This window comes from Tenrec ecaudatus, chromosome 5 (assembly GCF_050624435.1).
Source record: "Tenrec ecaudatus isolate mTenEca1 chromosome 5, mTenEca1.hap1, whole genome shotgun sequence".
Taxonomy (NCBI): Eukaryota; Metazoa; Chordata; class Mammalia; order Afrosoricida; family Tenrecidae; genus Tenrec; species Tenrec ecaudatus.
This window is the reverse complement of record NC_134534.1, coordinates 97,061,522-97,082,642: the sequence shown is the minus strand read 5'-3', so window position 1 is coordinate 97,082,642 and position 21,121 is coordinate 97,061,522. Positions and strand designations below refer to the sequence as shown.

The following is a 21,121-nucleotide window of genomic DNA, read 5'->3' as shown; positions in this document are numbered from 1 at the left end:
CACCCTCCTGGTGTTGCCCTTCTCAACACTGGTCCTGAAGACATCATTTGTCCTGGATTCCCTGTGTTTCCAGTTCCTATCTGTACCAGTGTACATCCTCTGGTCTAACTGGATTTGTAAAGTAGAATTAGGACCATGATAGTGGTGGTGGGGGGGGGGGGGGCGGCGGGAATCATTTAAGAACTAGATAAGCAAATGTGGCAAAGAAAGCTGATGGTGCCCGGCTATGAAAAGGTATAGCATCTTGGGTCTTAAAGGCTTGAAGGTAAACAAGCAGCCATCTAGCTCAGAAGCAACAAAGCCCACATGGAAGACGCACACCAACCTGTGCGATCACGAGGTGTCGAAGGGATCAGATATAAAGCATCAGAAAAAAGAATCTTACCATAGTGAGTGAGGGGGGGAGTGCAGAGTGGAGACCCAAAACCCATTGTCAGCCACTGGAGATCCACTTGCAGAGGGGTCTAGGGGAGGAGACGAGCCAGTCAGGGTACGATGTAGCAATGATGAAAAAACAACTTTCCTGTAGTTCCTAAATGCTCTTCCCCCCCCCCCCCCCCGGGCCAACTATCATGATTCGAAGTCTATCTTGCAAGTCTGGCTAGACCAGAGCATTACACTGGTATAGCTAGGAACTGGAAACACAGGGACTCCAGGGTGGATAATCCCTTCAGGACCAGGGGTGTGAGTGGCAATACTGGGCGGGTAGAGGGAGAGGGGGGTTGGAAAGAGGGAACTGATTACAAAGATCTACATGTGACCTCATCCCTGGGGGACAGACAACAGAAAAGTGTGTGAAGGGAGACATCGGACAAGGCAAGATATGACAAAATAATAATTAATAAAATATCAAGGGCTCATGAGGGAGAGGGGAGCGGGGAGGGAGGGTAAAAAATGAGGACCTGATGCCAGGGGTTTAAGTGGAGAGCAAATGTATTGAGAATGATGAGGGCAAAGAATGTATAGCTGTGCTTTACACAATTAATGTATGTATAGATTGTGATAAGAGTTGTATGAGCCCCTAATAAAACGATTTTAAAAAAGAAACTAGAGGAAAATTGTATGTTTCATCATTGCTACACTGCATCCTGACTGGCTCATCTCCTCCCTGTGACCCTTTTGTAAGGGGATGTCCAGTTGCCTACAAATCGGTCTTGGGTCCCCCAATATGCACTCCTCCTCATTCCCAATGATTTGATTTTTTGGTCTTTGATGCTTGAACCCTGATCCCTTCGACACCTCATGATCATGCAGGCTGATATAGCTCTTCCATGTGGGCTTTGTTGCTTCTGAGCTAGATGGCCACTTGTTTACCTTCAAGCCATTAAGACTATAGATGCTATATATTTGATAGCTGGGCACCATCAGCTTTCTTCACCACATTTGCTTATGCACCCATTTGTCTTCAGTGATGGTGTCAGGAAGGTGAGCATCATGGAATGCAAGTTTAATAGAACAACGTGTTCTTACATTGAGGGAGTACTTGAGTGGAGCCTCAATGTCCACCTGCTGCCTTAATACTAAACCGATAAATATCTGCACATAGATCTATTTCCCTATCATCATATATAAATATATTTACATACATACATGCCTGTATGTAGACCTCTATAATATCCTTTGCCTCCTAGTTCTTTCCTCTATTTCCTATTACTTTCTTGTTTTCCCACTATCATGCTCAGCCTTCAATTGAGTGTCAGTAATTCTTCTAGGTTACATTGCCCTGGATCAAGCCTACCAGGCCTCCTACACCCTTCTCACCATTGATTTTGGGTAACTTGTTCCCTTGTCCCTGTGTTTGTTAACACCATTTCCTTTCCCCCACCTTCCCCTCTCCAATGACCCCTGGAACTGTCAGTCAAGTTGTGTTAGCCTCCAGATTTTTATCCAGCCTTTCTTATCTAGATAGACCTGCAGAGATAATGATATGCACAAAAACAAGACAGAACAAAACAAAGCAACAAAAGGAAATAAAACAACAGCAACAAATGAATGATTATAAAACAAAAGGCTGTAAATATTTCAAGGTCTGTTTATTAACCTTTAGGAATGTTTTCTGGTGGGGTGCCATACTCTGGCCCCAAAGTGTATCTCTGGTACTCCCTCAGGACTTCCTTGTTCTGCTCCCCTTGCTGTTCTGTTGCACGCTCATGAGTGCTTTGCTTTGGTGTGTTGGGGTCAGATCTGGCACAATTCCCACCCTGTGTCTCCAGTGTTGTCCCCTGTAGGGCTATGGGTCAGTGAGGGATGTCGTGTCTCATAGTGGGGCCGGCCCTATAATCGTCTCTGTACATTGGCTGTTCTGAGCAGAGATATCGTCCTCAAGGCTTGGTGGACCAGGATGTGCTCCATTCTCTCTTCCTCCCCCTTCATTTGCTCCCATGTGCTCTGATCAGACATGTCCCTCTCCCTGAGCTGTAGCTTCAGTGTTGTCCTCTGAAGTGAATTTTTCTCGGGGCTGGGGGGCCTGTCCACATAGTTGGGATTGGGGCCTGCCCCTCAGACCTATTGGTTCCCTGCTTCATGCTGGTGTGTTGCATTCCCATCCTGGAACACTGGGTTGTATCTGGTCCCTCTTTCCTGTGGAGATATAAACAACACACTCCCCTTGGGTGGGTGAATTGCCCTATTCCCTCACTACCCATCTCTTTTTCTTTTCTTTTTCCCACCTCTTTTTTAGTTGGTTGTCAAATGTATCCCTGGATTTGGTCTGGCCCTCACCCAGGAATGTGTGTATAGGCTTTTTCCCTATGCCCTTTTGCATTTTTAAGCTTACCTTAGCAGACTCATACTGTACTTGTCCTTTTTGCTTGACTTAAGTAGCTTCACATAATTTCCTCCAATTCTTCCACCATGGCAATGTGCTTCACGTGGCCATCACTGCTTTTTAGGAATGTGTAGTACTCCATTGTATGTATTTTATTCCATTTGTCTGTTGATGTAAATTTGGGTTGTTTCCAACTCCTTGCAATTGTGAATGAGCTGTGCTGCAATGAACATTGGAGCACAGATTTCTGGTCATAGTTTGTTTCTGGCCTTTTCTGGGTATATGCCCAGTAGGAGGATTGCTGGGTGGTATCGTAGTTCAATTTCCATCTGTTCAAGATATCACCAAATTGATTCCATAGTAGCTGTGCATACCTACAGGTCCACCAGCAGTGGATGAGAGTTCCTATCTACCAAAAGCCCCTCCAACACTTGTTGCTTTCTGACTTTTTGAATTGGGCTATCTTTGAGGGTGTTAGGTGGTATCTCATGGCTGTTTTGATTTATATTTCTCTTATGGCTAATGACCGGGAACATTTTCTCATATGTCTATTGGCCATTCTGATTTCTGTCCTTGTGAAACTTCTGTTCAGGGCTCGTTATCAGTCACTATCATCTGCCAAGAATTATTTTCAGAGTGAATTTCTCCTTAGCTAATGAAAGATATGCTTTATCAAGGATAAAGGTCTTGCCTATGATGTTTGAGTATATTTATTTCCTTTAACAAGATGTTGAAATGGTGGCATACTCAAAATATACTCGGTCGCCTTCTCAATGGTCCACAGGTTTCCTTTTTCAACCCGTTCTGAAAGTGAGAATTTCTGCTTACACATCTGCCCTAGGGGCTTGGGGGTAATAATCACAGACCCAGGGACCTTCTTTAAGGGCAAAAACAACCCTCCCTTTCTGTTCTATCAACTTGCTGCCTACATAAGCAAAGGGCCTATTGATTATTCCTCCCTTCTTCTTGGTCTTCAGGGCACTTTCTTTGCCCCTTTCCCTAACGGCGTTACCTCCATTGTAACTTCCTTCTACGCAAACAGTGTCTTCTTCCTTGACTTACGTGTTGGCGTTATTTTCCATTCACTTAGTGCACTCCTTTATCCTGTTGTAGACAACTCCTTCCTTTCCGAAGTCTAAACCAGACCTGTCTGTTAGGAAATAGGGAGAAAGATAGAGCTGTCTCTTCTTTTAAAGATTTATAGTCTCAAAATCCCTATTCAGAATCATGATGAATCAGAATTCACTGGAGACAGTGATGTGGTCTACTTCTTCTGCTCAAAGTGTTTTACTTTATAATTTTGCTTTACCTTTGGCACTCCAACAATCACATTTATATTGCTCTATTTTCGTCTTCAAGTTCTTAAAAATACATATATTCTTACTTCTACATTTAATTTTGCCCTTGTATGAATTTTCTTCATTTCCTTGAATTCATTTTCAATCCACAATGGCTGTTGTTGTTGCTGTTAGGTGCCATTGAGTTAGTTCTGAACCACAATAACCCTATGCCCAATAGAATGAAATTTCAGCACCTCACAAGTGTTCCTATGTGTAAGCCTATTGTTGCAGCCACTGTATCAATCCATCTTGTTAAGGGCCTCCTTTCTCACTGCCCCAGACGCTTTACCAAGCATGATGTCCTTCTCCAGAGACCTGTCTCTCCTGCCGACATGCCCAACGTATGGGAGATGAAGTCTTGTCATCCTTTCCTTGGAGTAGCACTCTGGTCATACTTCTTCCAAGACAGATGTGTTTGTTCTTTAGCAGTCCATGGGACTTTCAATATTCTACAACATTATTTGCATATCAGTGGCTGCCCATGGGGCATATTTCTCAGGTTATTCCATAATTTACAATAGAATGAATATGTTAGCCTTTTGTCAGATGAAGCTCTTATCTGCTCTTGAAACATATAGTGGATGATCAGATTATTCTCTACTTGTTGCAATTCAATTTCACAATTTACTCCTTCAGCCTGGTCTGAACTTGTGCATTAATCTGGCAAGTCTATTGTACTTACACTATTTTTTCCATAATATTTTAATTTTAAAATTTAAGAAAATAATTAGAAGGTTCCCATGTAATAGTATCCCTAGTGGGAAAAAAAGACTTCTTTCTGTTACTACTTTTCTTTCTTCTTTCCCTCTCTTTTTTCTCCCTCTACATCCCTTTTTCCAAGACTTCCAATTGCTTTCAACATCTGCTTCTTTTGATGTGAAAAGCATTTTTGTTGTATTTTTCTTTTATACCAGCATTCTCATGCAGTGTTTGTTTTTACTAACTTTGCTAGGCAATCTATCTTCCCAATTTATCCAAGTCATGAGAGTTTTGACAGTTGTATCATTGTCTTTTAGGCACACCGATATTCCTTACCAGAGGTTGTTTGTACATTCCTTCACAGATGGGTAGTTTGCTTGTTTCCATCGTTTTGGTGTTTGGGATTGTGCTGTGACAAACGTGACTGTGCACACATCTGTTACTGTTTTGTTGTTTATTTCTTTGGTATGTCTACCAAGTAGAAAGACTGCTGGGTCACAATGTACTTCTGTTTGCATTTGTTTCAGGAAGCTGCTTACTATTTTCCATAGTGACTGTGCAAACGGCAATCTCAGCAGCAGTGCTTAGGGGTTCTGATTTCTCCATGCCTTTTCTAAAATTTAGTTTCGATGTTTTTTTCCTGTTTTTAATTTTGGTATCAGTGCCAGTGTGAGGTGGTATCTCATCATTGTTTTGACTTAATTCTCTTACAGGTATTGATCACAAGCATTGCTTCATAAGATTGTTGGCTACTTGGGTGCCATCTCTGGAGAATTGCCTATTCATGTCTTCTGTTTAGTTTTTAATTGGATTATTCATGTTTTTCTTATTGAGATGTGCACTTTTCTGTAGGTTTTAGAAACCAACCCCGTTTCCAATGTATTTTCTTAATGTTTTCCTGATTTTCCTGGAATCCCATGTCGAGCGTGTCCAGTGATTGGACAGTAATGTTAATGGTTTGCTGTGCAGTCATTTTCAAAGGAACACCGTACACTCATGTTCTACCCAATCGGATCGATGGCTATTTGTTTCTCCTAGGGAGCGATTTTTTGAAAGAAGTACTCTTTGGAAACCCTGCCCAAGAGCCTCCTTCCTTTCACGTGTCACAGTGAGAAGCTGAGTAAGGACTACACCATTTATTTCCTTCCTTCCCTTTCTGCTCATTATGCTCTTGCAAATCCCTTTCATCTCGCTTCCGTTCCTCAAAATCATCCTGACAACCCTTCTTCTGTTGCTCTGGGGATGTCTCAGCTTTCTTTACGTTCTACTGCACTTCCCGTTACTCAACAGCATTTATCCCAGTACTTCACTTTTACTGAAAGGGCTCCGATAACATTATCTACACTTATCTATTTTGCTTCTGTGTAAAGACTTGATTCTTCCTAAACCTGAAGTGCAACTGTTGTTTTAAGGCGCATTTTGCAACTGCTGTTGAATTGATTCAGACTCAATGGCAATCTCATATGTGTCCAAGTTCAACTGTACCACATAGGGTTTCCAGAGATTGATTTTTTGAAAGTAGATTGACTCTTAGTTTGCAGTGTTTTCTTATGGGAGTCTGATAAAACTAATAAACACTTATTTTAAAATAGCTGTGCAAAAATATCACTGTAAGATTCCAGAGTTAAGCTTCTCCTGGTGCTTGTCTTTTCTATCAATTTGGGCACATATAACCAAAATGCCCCTCAATAAATGGGTAATCTGACTAGAAGGAAATCTTTAAAAAGGGGGTACACTGGCAGTGATTAGGATGAGGTTTGTTCAATGAAATATTTAACTTATTTCTCAGCCAGAAAGAACCTCAGTGTTTTATTATGTGCTCAAGGTCAGCTGCATATTATTTATTCTATTCTAGTGAGAGTTGGATAATGTCTCATCAATTTTATGCTACGCCAATATTGCTTAGCAGAGATTCTTACCTTGCAGTCTAGGGCAGTGGAGCACAGTATGTAAGAACTTGAGCTTCTAAACTTTGTTTTACCTTTCAGCAGCTGTGTGGAAAGGGCAAGTAATTCAGCCTCTCTGACCTTGGCTTCCCATTGTGAACAATAATGTCTTCAAGGGTGCAAGAATCCAAACTAGACAAAGTCCCTGCATTTCATGTAGCGAAGAAATGGCTTGAGGGGTATGTTTGGTGAGATTAAAAAATCAAATGAACCAGAGTACCTAGGTTATGTGGTAGATGCAATGCTTATTTTGGAAAACCTTGTGGGAAATACAAAGAGGCAGCCAGTCAGCCTCCAGGGCAGCTGTCACTGAGTCAGCAAAAAGGGCCTGCTTGCCTTCCTTTATAAAGAACTGTATCATATGTATCAAGATACTGTTATTATCAAAAATAATAAGTAAGTTACAAGTATTGTTATACAGTTTAGTCTGATAAGTTTGGACTCATTTTTACCCTGTCTACAAAACAGACTGAACACTGCCCAGCCCTGAGCCATCTCCACAATTGCCATTATGTTTGAACCCACTGTAGCTGCTGCTTTGTCAATTCTTCTCATTTAGAGACTTTAAAATTTTTACAACTGAATTCATACACTTTATTGAGCATGGCGCATTTCTCGTATCATGGATTTCTCCTTTCTGAAATCATGTCCAAAGTTCATGAGATGATGTCTCACCATCCTTGATTCTAAAGAGCATTCTGCATGTATTTACTCCAAGACAGCTGGTTCTTTTGGCCGTCCACAGTATACAGGGATCTTCAAAAAGTTCTTGAAGAAGACGAATTAAAAGATAATGGGATGTTTCTATGAGATTTTTCAACACTCCTAGTACTTCATTTTCTTTTCTAACATAATAATTCAAAGGTTTTTTTTAAAATTCACTGTCCAGTAATTTAAAAGAGAAGACCTAAGCTAAAGTTATAATGGCCTTGACTTCTGCTTATAGTGGCTTATTTCTACTTGAGTTGCTTGTCACACAAATAACTGCATATAATTTCCTCAAGAATAAGTGGCCAAGGTTTCTAATTTAGTCATTCTCCCAAGCAGTGTGGAGGAGACTAGGCCAGTGGTGAAATGACTAACGTGTCGGCAGTTTAGTGCCCAGCATTCAGTAGTGTTCAAAAAGATGTTGTTGCTATCACTATGTTTAAGTCATGCAGACATTCAAAGAGGCTAATGCATATTTTTCTAAAATTGCATGCAGATTTTTATAAGATGCATTTTATTGGGCCTGCATATTGAATCACATTTTTCCATGCCTCTAAGTTATTAAACAGATAGAAATACTGCACCTTTAGATTCTAAAATGGAACCAAATGAATGTCCTTGTTCATCTTTAAATAGGTCCTGGGGCTTTGGCATGAAGCAGGGAACCAACAGAGAGGTTACAGGAGTTGTCCAACTATGTGGACAGCCCCCTTTTCCACTGGAGGATTCACTTCAGAGGACAGCACTGAAGCTACAGCTCAGGGAGAGGGACATGTCTGTTCAGAGCACATGGGAGCAAATGAAGGGGGAGGAAGGGAGAGTGGAGCACATCCTGACCCTCCAACCCTGGAGGACAATATCCCTGCTCAGACCAGCCAATATACAGAGAGGACAATAGGGCTGGCCCCACTATGAGACATGACATCCCTCACTGACCCATAGCCCTACAGGGGACAATACTGAAGACACAGTGTGGGAACTGTGCCTGGTCTAACCCTACCACATTGAGGCAAAACACTCACGGCATGCAACAGAACAGCAAGAGAAACAGAGCAATAAAGTCCCCAGGGAATACCAAAAATAGACTTTGGGGCCACCACGTGGCGCCCCATCAGACTCGACCTGAAGATACTCCTAAAGGTCAACAGACTTTGAACTATTTAGACTTTTTTCTTTTGTCATTGGGTTTGTTGTTGTTTTGTTGATTTGTTTTGCTCTGTCCTGTTTTGTGTATATTGTTATCTCTGCAGGTCTATCTTGATAAGATTGGTGGGATAGATGTACAACCTGGAGGAGAAAACAGCAGGATCAGTGTTTCAGTATGGGAGAGGGAGAGGTGGGGAAAGGAAGTGGGTGTTAAGGAACTCCAGGAACAAGGGAAAAACAAGTGATCCAAAATCAATGGTGAGGAGAGTGTAGGAGGAGGCCTGGTGGGGCTTCATCAAGGGCAATGTAACCGAGAAGAATTACTGAAACTCAAATGAAGGCTGAGCATGATAGTGGGACAGGGAAAAGTAAATAGACAAGTAAAAAGCAATACAGGAAAGAACTAAGAGGCAAAGTGCATTTACAGAGGTCTAAATATAGGCATGTGCATATGTGAATATATTGATATATGACGATGGGGAAATGGATCTCTGTGCAGTTATTTATAGGTTTAGTATTAAGGTAGCAGACGGACATTGGGCCTCTACTCTAATACTCCCTCAATGCAAGAACGCTTTGTTCTATTAAACTGGCATCCCATGATGCTCACTTTCCTGACACAATTGCTGAAGACAAAGAAGGTGCATAAGCAAATGTGGTAAAGAAAGCTGATGGTGCCTGACTATCAAAAGATATAGAGTCTGGGGTCTTAAAATCTTGAAGATAAACCTGCAGCCATCTAGCTAAGAAGCAACAATCCCACATGGAAGAAGCACATCAACCTGTGTGATCATGAGGTTTCAATAGGATCAGGTGCCATGCATCAAAGAACATAAAATAATACCATTGTGAATGAGTGGGGGTGCAGAGCGGAGACCCAAAACTCATCTGTAGATGACTGGACATCTCTTACAGAAGGGTTGTAGGGAGGAGATGAGCCAGTGAGGGTGCAGTGTAGCCCTGATGAAACATTCAACTTTCCTCTAGTTCTTAAATGCTTCCTCCCCCCACTATCATGAGCCCAATTCTACCTTACAAGTCCAGCTAGACCCAAGGATGTACACTGGTACAGAGAAGAGCTGGAAACACAGGGAATACAGATAAACCCTTCAGGACCAATGATAAGAGTAGCAATACCAGGAGGGGAAGGTTGAGGAAAAAGGGGGAGCTGATCACAATGATCTACATATAACTCCCTTCCTGGGGGACGGACTTCAGAAAAGTGGGTGAAAGGAGACATTGAGCAGTGTAAGACATGAAAAAATAATAATACTTCATAAATTCTCAAGGATTCATGATGGAAGGAGGGTGGGGGAAGGAGAGGAAAAATGAGGAGCTGATACCAAGGGCTTAAATAGAAAGAAAATGTTTTGTGAATGATGATGGCAATGAATGTACAAATGTGGTAGACACAATGGATGGATGGATGGATTGTCATAAGAGTTATACGAGCATCCAATAAAATATTTTTTTAAGTAGAAAAAGTCCATCTATCATAAATCAGTGTCAAAGGTCACAACTGGCCTGGAATGGAAAGAGATGTTCAGGGTCTAAGAAATGATAGATCTACCTTTGGCCCAGTTAATACACAACTCCTCTTGGACTCAGGCCTCAAATCCCCCATTCAGTTGTTCTGTGGACTGAATAAGATCAGGTCCTTTCTTTACTTGGTGATTCCTAGAACTGTACTTCCAGAGATACTGGTATTTGCTAGTGGTAGTTAAATTCTGAGCCTTGTATCTTTCTTCTCCTTAATGCCGGTTGTCATTCAACCATATTTCTGATGCCCTGTCATATCACAGATTTCCTGGGTCCCATAAATGACTAACACACTCAGCTGATAACCAAAAGTTGCCAGTTTGAGTCCACACAGATAATTGTAGAATATATGCCTAAAGATCTATTTCTGGGGGGGGGGGGGAATCAGTCATTGAAACTCTATGGAGCAGAATTCGACTCTGATGCACAAGGGGTCACACGTGGTATTACCATGTGTCAGAATCCAGTCTATGGCACTGATTGGTTTTCCAATATCATAAATCCCTGCTTTAGGACATTGTGTATTGATCCAGGACTTAGCTCACAGTGGAGCCTGCCTTATCTCTGAACGCTCCTATTACAGTTCATTGATCAGTAGCCACTCCCACACGGTCTTTTGCTCACATTACATCAGAGAAATATGCACGTGGAATTTCCTAGTATACATCTAGCTGTCTCTGAAGGTTAAAGTTAGTTTCGTGCCGAGGTTAAACCGTTCAGTTAACTTCAGAATGATATTTTCTAGTCCTCTGAGCACTGGCACCTGGCCGGTTGGAGGTTTCAGCAGTGCCGCAGTCCAGGAGCATTGCTGTCTTTTCTTTTTTCATCTTTCAGTAGTAATTTTGTGACATGATACATTGCTGGCGCCTTGGCTAACTACGTTCATGCATTCCTTTACACCTTCTAAAACTGTAAATGTAATCCGACGCACAGCTGTCAGAGGGAGTCCAGGAAGTGGGATAGTGCAAACCAGAGGTGTGGTAGGGGAGACGAGTGTGTGTAGCAGATAACTGTACTTGATTAGTTAGATTTAAATAGTGTCGGATGAATTTGCCAGGTGAAAATAAAAATTGTCAGTTCAGTTTAATTTCATGGTGAATCAAACAAGGAAATTAGATTCTGCTACTCTGTCAGTTTGACATCCACTGCAAGTGACAATTAGAGATGATGAGAGAACTTATATTTACTCTGAAACTCTTGATTTTCTGATACCCTTGCATTGAAGAAGGAAAAACAAACTGACTTACCAGTAGCATGTGTAGCAAGTTTCAAGAACCTTCCACAAATAGGCACAAAAGGGTCAGAGAAGGGGCAGGTGTAGAGGACAGAGTTCGCACTTACGGTGCTGTGTAACCACACTAGAGAGGAAAAGTCACGGTACTCTTGGGCCAGACGAGTTTAGAGCTGAAATACAGAAAATAACACGGTGGTCACACCTCTTGCTTCACCAGACAAGATTACATTAGAGCAAGTCAAGGCTAGAAGGTGAGGAATGAGAGTAACTCTCACTTGGGCTGAGGCAGCCAGATATGTATTCCAAGACCAAAGCCCTGAGCAGCACGGGGATGCGCATTTAAACACAAAGGCATTTCCAGGCCCTCTCCCTTAGCACACCTAATACAAGTGATTGGAATTTCAATTCCAAATTAGGGTTCAAAGAGAACAGAAAATTCAACTACATTGAAGCATGAAATGACCACATAGGAAGTTGCTTCCTTGATCTGCACCAAAGATTTTTCTCTACCTGGATGTACTTGCAAAAGAAGAGTTTTAGGGCTAACTGATTGTCTTTGGACAGTAAAGAGCGTATTGGGAGACATAAACAGAATGAGCAGTAAAGGATGATTTGATTCAAGGGCAGTGAGGGAGACTAACATATCCTTGTTGTTCATTACTATCGAACAGTTCATGGTAACTGCATATACAGCAGAAAGAGATGTCCTGCTCCGTGTTTGTCAACAAGAAAATTAAAGTCAATTGTAGCAAATGTGTATTTTGAAAATAGAGAATTTTTACAAATATATGACCATTATTAAAGGACCTTACATAAGAGGTTTTGGTGGTTATAATGGTCACAGAAAACTTGCACTAGTTAATATGCCTTCCTACAATCCAACTCAGGGGCCTGCAGATTCTTAGATCCATCTCTCTTTTTGGTGACAAAGGAGACAATTATAACTTAATTTAATTGTAAATAGACATTTATTTTCTTACCAATAGAAGGCGTCAACATTTAATACAGGTTTATTAACTTCAGAACATTTTATTATGATATAATGGGAACATAGAAGACATACCAAAGTATGTAGAGTAGAGATAGTAGAGTAGGCCTATAGATAAAATAGTATGAACGCTTTTGGATTCTAATATTTTGGAAGCAAGAACACTGCCTGGGAAGTCTATTTACTGAAAACTCACAGTCTGAATCAGGAATGCTTGGTAAGTACATGTATAACTATACTTTATAGTTACTGGTGACATTGAATCCACTTTTCTTTAGTCAGCAAAGTAAAAGTAGTTCTAGCTAGGTTAAAAAAGAGGAACAAAGAATCCTACATAATAGGCGATGATTTCAGCTTCTAATCAAAAAGGACATAAGAGATTGCAATCTAATTATTTGGAAATGCAGTGATTCGTGGGAGTAGGCGAGTAAAGAAAGGAATATGAATCTATTATTTCTTCTCTGTTTCCCACTGTTATTGGTCCAAATTTAAAATCAGAAATGATAGCGATGTTCACTGCCTCAGCTATGTATAATGCTGAAAAACTTGACAATTAGCAGTGCTTATGCCAGAATTACGGTACACGGGAGGGCACTTGTTCTGTGTATATTCCAAAAGCATCTGTGTGAAACTTCTTCACCACTTTAAAAAGGAGGTACAGTCATGATAAACAACCTGAACTAGAAACTTATAGCAGCACACAACTCGGCAGTCTCACATAAATCCTCCCATGTCTATATCTTGTCCTTCATTGGGGAAGCTAATTGATGGTTGAGTATATCATCTGAGTCCTACAAGCAAGACATTTACTAATGGGAACATGTGTAATCCTGGAGAAATTGGAATTGAGCTTCCTAACATACTCTTAATACTCACTGTATTCCTGAAATACTAAGACACAGTCATCTACTATCTATACTAGTTGCTGTCAAATACATCTGACTCATGGGGACTCCATATGTTGCAGGATACAATTGTGCTTCACAAAGTTTCACTGGCTGTGACCTTTTATAAACAGATTTCCTGGACTTTCAGTTTTCCTTTAGGTGAATTAAACTCTTTTATTTAGATACCGAGTGTTTAATTGTTTACAACATCCAAACTCTACCCACTTATGCAGTTATTATAAGATTAAAGTTATTCTTCAGAAAATAGTACTGAAGCTACAGCTAAGGAAGAGTGTCCCATCTGATCAGAGACACAGGAGCAAACGAAGAGGGAAGGAGAGAGTGGAACATATCCTCGGCCACCAAGTCCCAAGAATGATATTCCTGCTTGGGGCAGCTAATGCACTGAGGACCATAGGGCGGGCCCCACCACCAGACCCATAGTGCTACAGAGAGAACACTGGAGACACAGTGCAGGAATTGTGCCCAATCAGACCTCACTACACAGGGATGAAACTCAAAGGGTGAACGAGGAGACACAGAGCAGCAAGGGGAGCAAAGCAATGAAATGTCGGAGGAATACTAAAAATAGACTTTGGAGCCAGAGGGTGGTACCCCATCAGACTCAACCAAAAAACACTCTTAAAGGTCAATAAACAGACCTGCAACTATTTATAGATTTTCCTCTTTTTTTTCTTTTTTAAACATTTTCTTAGGGGCTCATACAACTCTTATCACAATCCATACATATACATACATCAATTGTATAAAGCACATCTGTACATTCTTTGCCCTAATCATTTTCAACGCATTTGCTCTCTACTTAAGCCCTTTGCATCAGGTCCTCTTTTTTCTCCTCCCTCCCTGCTCCCCCTTCCCTCATGAGCCCTTGATAATTTATAAATTATTATTTTGTCATATCTTGCCCTATCCAGCGTCTCCCTTCACCCCCTTCTCTGTTGTCCGTCCCCCAGGGAGGAGGTCACATGTAGATCCTTGTAATCGGTTCCCCCTTTCCAACCCACTCATCCTCTACTCTCCCAGTATCGCCCCTCACAGCACTGGTCCTGAAAGTATCATCCACCCTGGATTCCCTGTGCCTCCTGCTCCTATCTGCACCAGTGTACAACCTCTGCTCTATCCAGTCTTGCAAGGTAGAATTCAATTCAGATCTTGATAGTTGGGGGGCGGGGGAGAAGAAGCATTTAGGAACTGGGGGAAAGCTGTATTCTTCATCGGTGCTACATTGCACCCTGACTGACTCATCTCCTCCCCTAGACCCTTTTTTGTTGCTGGTTTGTTGTTGTTGGGGGGATTTTTTGTTTTGTTTTCTCTTGTTTTGCTTTGCTTTGACTTGTTTTTGTGCTTATTACTGTCTCTGCATGTCTATCTAGGTAAGATAGGCAGGATAAACAATCTGGAGGAGAAGACAATGGAATTGACAGATGGTTCTCGGGAAATGGGAGAGGGGGTTCTGGGGGAAAGGAAGGGTGGTGCTAACAAACCCAGGGACAAGGGAACACCAACCCTATGGAAAGGAGGGCATAGGGTGACTAGAGCATGTACGCTAGTAGAGACAAGAGCTGGCAACACAGGGATTCCACGATAGATAAACTCTCAGGGATTGATCTAGGGCATTGATCAAGGGAAATGTAGCTGAGAGGAATTACCAAAATCTGAATGAAGGTCGAACATGGTTGTAGGATAAGAGGAAAGTAAATGAAATAGAAGAAAGAACTAGAAGGCAAAGGACATTTTATAGAGTCTAAATACAGGCATGCACTTATGTAAATGTATTTATATATAGTGAAAGGAAAATAGATCTATGCACATATATTTATATGTTAAATATTAAGGCAGCAGATGGACATCGGCCTCTACTCGAGTAGTCCTTTAATGCAAAAACACTTTGTTGTAATAACCTGGAATTCTGTGATGCTTACCTTCCCTGACCCGATTGCTGAAGACGAAGTAGATGCATAAGCAAATGTGGTGAAGAAAGCTGATTGGGCCTGGCTATCAAAAGATACAGCATCTGGGGTCTTAAAGGCTTGAAGCTAAATAAGCGGCCATCTAGCTGAGAAGCAAAACCCACATGGAAGAAGCACACTAGCCTGTATGATCAGGAGGTGTCAATAGAATCATGTATCAGGTATACAAGACCCAGAACAAAAATTCATATTGATGTGAATGAGGGGGAGTTCAGAGTGGAGACCCAAAGCCCATCTGTAGTCAACTGAACATCCCCTTACAGAAGGCTCACGAGGAAGAGACGAACTAGTCAGGGTGGAGTATAGCACTGATGAAATGTACAATTTTCCTCTCGTTCTTTAATGCTTCCCCCTACCCCCAACATCATGAGCCTAATTCTGCCTTACAAATCTGGCTAGACCAGAACATGTACACTAGTACAAGAAAAAGTTGACAACACAGGGAATCCAGGACAGATAAACCCCGCAGGACCAATAATGAGAGTAGTCATACCAGAAGGGTAAGGGAAGGTGGGGGAAAAAGGGAGAACCGATCATAGGGATCTACATATAACCCCCTCTCAGAGGAATGGACAAAATAAGAGTTGATGAAAAGAGACAGCGGTCAGTTTAAGACATAAAGAAAAAAAGATAAATTATCAAGGTTTCATGATGGAGGGTGGGAGTGTGGGGGAGGGGAAATGAGCTGATACCAAGGGCTCAAGTAGAAAGAACATGTTTTGAAAATGATGGCAACATATGGGTGGATTGTGATAAGAGCTGTAAGAGCTCCTAATAAAATGATTTTCTTTAAAGATTCAAGTTATTTACTTCTGCTGTTTTTCTTTTGTTTTCTTGCTTTCTTTGATAAGCCGGCCCATCTTTTTCTTTTTTCCTTCCCCTTCTCTTCACATCACTTTAGTTCTCTCTCTTTTTTGGCTAAAACTTTCTTGAAAACTAAATCTGACCACTGAGTCAATTTTGAGCCATACAACCACAGAGGACTGCGTGAACCTCCCCATAGGGTCCCCAAGCCTGGAAATATTTAATGAAAGGAGACTGTCACCTCGTTTGTCCATAGACCAGCTGATGAATTTGAATCATTGACCTTTGGGTTAACAGCTGAGGACTTTAGCCACTGAATTCCGGGACTCTTAAGGTTTTTTAGAATAGTTCAATCTTTAGTCGACCATACTTACAATTCTATTTTACTGATGGTGAATGCTTAAAATTGTGATGTAATAAATATTCTTTAGTTAATCTTTTGGAAAGAACACTGAAGCACAACAGAGGCTTAAGATTATATGCCATAAGAGAATATGGCCCAGGACTGGGCAGGAGACCACTCTCTTGTACATAGGTCGCTATGAGTCTGAATCTACTCCATGGCACCTAGCAACAAGAAGAACAGTGGGTCTTTAAAGAGGTACGTGGTATAAAATACTAGAGGGCCTTTACTTTGATGTTACCCCCCTAGCTGTACCTTGAAATCCTTTATCAAGATCTACTAGCAAATACCCTAACATTTGTCTAGTTTTCTAAAAGGTTACAAATGATGATTCTGAGCCTCCTTAAAATGAGCACATTCGCTGCTAGCCATATTGTCAATTGGAATAGATTTTAACTCAACCATAACACAAGGCTGTGCTTCATTACCTGCAGATACTGAACTCACTGAGCTACTGGTTACATGCAAATATTCCAAATGACTTCATAAACACAGGAGTGCATACTGTTAAGCAGTGATTAATTCTTTTAAGACCATGTGATGCCCTGTAATTCTTTAATGGTGTCAAAGTGATCTATAGCGTTAGTGTGTACTTTGGCCAGCTCAGCAAATGCCCCAGGGAAGCATCAGGGACCTCTCCCATGTAGGCATATTGTGGGGGTTTTAGTCACCTTGGAAAAGAACCTACAGCTTAAGCTAAAAAAAAAGCTTTAAGCAACTTGTCCGTGTAGCTCCTCAGGGGAGATGAAAGAACATTTCTTTTCTCTTAAAGCTATAGTGCTCTTCTTTTGGGGGCTCAAGTAATCATCACACCTGGCAAAGGGGAGCAGGGTAGCTGCCCTTCCTATATGTCTCTGGCATCACACCAGGGTGAGATGGTGGGTACATATTTATATTTTTGGAGATTCTTTATTCATTGTACAAAAAGTTCTGCTAATGGTACACACCAGTAACCAGTTCCATCAACAGCATAGCACGCACAGAATGCTTTCAGAAACCAGCGAGGTTACAATAGCAATCGGTGCTTTTTAGCCATGTGCTCCAATTTTAAATGAGAATTCTGATGTCTCTGTGATGTCGGACAGCGTATTTTGATGAAAACATTTCTTTATTGAATTTTTAAGGGCCAATTACTAGAGTCCTGGGGTACATATAGACATTTTTCAGGACAAGGCCGTCCAACAGAGAGGTGGGACTGGGCCTAGAGCCATAAAATAGGAAACATAAAACCCAATGGCTAGTGAGTGTACAGTGTCTTAAACGCCGGAGAACCAGACTCTCCCGGGGCTTGACTTGCCTTCCGAAGTCAATTTGGTGCTGAGTGGAAAATATGAATAACTGCAGGCACTGAAGATACAGTTTGAACTGGGAAGATTTCATTTCTATATGCCAGTTGATGAGTTTAAGCTAACAAATATAGACTTGCTTGTGTAGAGGGACTGATTATGTAAAACCTTGAATTATAGATTAGTATCCAGAGTTCTAGTTCTGATTTAAACACGTATTACATGAAAGAGTTTGATAATATAGTGACCATATCTGAGGCTTGGTACCTCCTGGGAAATTAATAAACTAACAATATCTGTGAGTTCTGAGTCTCCCCAATAAGGTGGCCATGAGAATCCAATGAAGAAGAGCGTGTACCTGGGAAACTCTCAGGAAGTTTAAAAGTGCTTTACAGATATAAATTGCATCATTGGTTTGATGATGTGATTTCCGAGGAGGCCTTCTGCAATACTATTTTCTTAAATTGCCCTCTTGGTACAGTTTTGAGACTTGTTCTAGAGGCCAAGCAGCCCTGGTGATGGAGTGGGTTACACATTTGACGGCTAGTTGTATGTTCAGGCATTCAAAACCACCAGCTCCTCTAAGGGAGAAAGATACGTTTTCTACTCCCATGAAAAGCATTACCATCTGAGAAATACACACTGGCATGGCAGTGCTACCCTGCCCTATAGGGTCATTATGAGTCAGAATTGACCCCTGATGGCAGTGAGTTTCGTTTATTTCTTTTTCATTTTGTCTAGAGTCCAGGCTTCAGCCCTGGATTAAGTTCACTCAACAACCACAACTGTTCTTGGGTAGTTATTCTTATGGGTCAGTATGTAATCAATATAATATTCCAGAACTGTTGTTGTTGTTGCTCCTGGGGGCCACCAAATTGGTTCCCGCCCAAGAGCAACCCTGTGAACAACAGACCGAAACACTGCCCAGAGTGCACCATCCTCACAACATGATGTTCTTCTTCAGGCACAGGTTTCTGAAGTCCAGAGTATGTAAGACAAAGTCATGTCATCCTTGCCTCTAAGGAACATTCAGACTGTACTTCTTCCAAGACAGATCTGTGTATCCTATTAGCAGTCCATGGTACTTTCAATATTCTTCCCCAGCTCCACAATTCAAATGCATCAATTCGTTTTTGGTCTTCTTTATTCAATGTTCAACTTTCACATACATATGAGGAAATTGAAAATACCATGGCTAGGGTCAGGCACACCTTAGTAATCAAAGTAACATCTTTGTTTTTCAATACTCTAAAGAGGTCTTGTGTTGTAGATTTACTTAATGCAATTCACCTATTCATCTCTTGACTGCTGCTTCCATGGGCATTGATTGTGGATCCAAGTAAGACAAAAATCTTGACAACTTCAATCGTTCTCCATTTATTACGCTGTTATTTATTCACCCTGTCCCGAGTATTTTGCTCTTTTAGGCATTGAGTTGTAACCCATATGGAAAGTGCATTGCTTGATCTTCATCAGCAAGCACTCCAAGTCCTCACTTTCATCTGTGTCATTTACATAATTCTAGTTGTTAATAAGCCTCCCTCCAATCCTGATGCCACATGCTTCTTCATATAAGCCAACTTCTCTGATTAATTGCTCAGCATACAGATTGTATAAGTATGGTGAGAAAATACAACCCTAAATGCACAGCTGTAATGATTTAAACTATGCAGCAACTGCCTCTTGATGCATATACAGGTTCTGACTGTGCACAATGAAGTGTTCTGGGATTCCCAATCTTCTAAAGGTTTTCCACAGTTTATTATGATCCACACAGTCCTTGAGCTGGATATACAAAAATTTGTGACTTGTGCTTATTGACTTATTCAAAATTCCCTTTCTCCAGGAAGCCTGAAACAATACCTTCAGCCTACTTGCCACACATAAACCTTCTTTTACAATTCCAGTTTGCTGTACATTGTCTACTGGTGCAACCACTGTGTTATGAAGAAGAGCTGTATCTCCTTGTCTCTGAATGATAAATATGATAGCCTGGTTACGTTTCATGTCCTCCTTACCTTCTCTTTGGGTGTTGCACCTGCTAATCGCCCCTTCAAATCCTTCCTTAGAAAGGAAGCTTTAGAGGAAGAGCACAGTTTAATCAAACATATTTTGTTGTCCCCTAGAAGAAAAACAGGGGAAACCATGCATGACGCTTAGATTTTATGTCAACTTATATTTTTGTGAAAGTAGGGGTATATCCAACCTATCAGCTAGGTCACAACCTGATGATGATGCTTCCTTGGGCTTGTGAACTTTTAAAAGAAAAGCATTGAGAACTCAGTTCTCTCTTTCTTCACCTTCCTGCTTGACTTGGTCTGTGGCTCACTTCTGGGCCAGCTGCCCAGCTTACCTGCTGAGTTTGGAAGTTGTCAGCGGCCAGTCCTGCTCCTGCAGACTCTGGATCCACTTGACTGTGCACTCCCTGACTGGTGAGCTCCCAGCTTCTGGCATCATTTTCCTGCTTCATCCACTGGCATTTGCATGAGTCTGAGAGTCTCTGGGTAACATCTGATGCATGGACTTGAGTTCAACTGGTCTGAACTACTAAATTGCTACAAAATTCCTTTCTTGATATAAAGTACTTTCATATACACATATGAGCATCCTTTGTTTTATTTCTCTAGAAAACTTATCTCACACACCAAGTGAAACAGGTATGGATGTAAGTCTGTGAACCCAGAGCAACCAGCAGAAGGATGAATAATTAGATCCAACACTGAATGGAGAAATTGGATTGTGGGTTCTCTGTCAGCTGATCCAGCAAAATTTAGCCATTTTGAGACAAAGTGAGCCATATTGCCACATGAAGAGCATAAGAAGGCAATTTCCTGGAATCAGGATTCAGAGAAACCATGTACACAAATCTGGAGTGAATCAAGAACATGAACCAGATCTATGCATACACACACACACACACACACACACACACACACACACACTAAGGAGGCAGTCAATACCACAAAACAGTGAGGGAACAAGAAAATAGATCTACAGGTGTACCCCCCCCCAAAAAAAATCAGAATTTTTTCAAGAGCTATGTATTTTTTTTTTAATAAAACAACCTTACCACCTTCAAAGAACTCTCCATTATACTTAATACATTTGTCAAAGCTGCTCACCTAGAGGGAGAAATGCATACTACTCTTTTGTTTTGGGTTATCCTTCGTGTAACTATTCACTAGCAGTGGTCCCTGGATGTTTGGGCTAAAGACCTACATGGAGGGGAAGGCCTGTGGGGTTGTTGCTGGAGACACTGTTCTCCTGAGGGACTTCCTCCTCATATTGGATGGGACCAGTGTCCTGATCGTGGGCTGCACTCAACAAAGAGCACAGCCACGTTGATGATGGTGCCCAGCAACCGAAAGGGTAGGATACTCCTT

General features: G+C 41.4%; 2 pseudogenes; one reads left to right on the top strand and one right to left on the bottom strand.

Annotated features, from left to right (window-relative positions):
• The window catches only part of LOC142449199 (small ubiquitin-related modifier 1-like), a 41,961-nt pseudogene extending 21,753 nt beyond the window's left edge, over positions 1 to 20,208 (bottom strand).
• A 189-nt stretch (positions 20,209 to 20,397) lies between these two features.
• The window catches only part of LOC142449198 (glutamine synthetase pseudogene), a 75,182-nt pseudogene continuing 74,458 nt past the window's right edge, over positions 20,398 to 21,121 (top strand).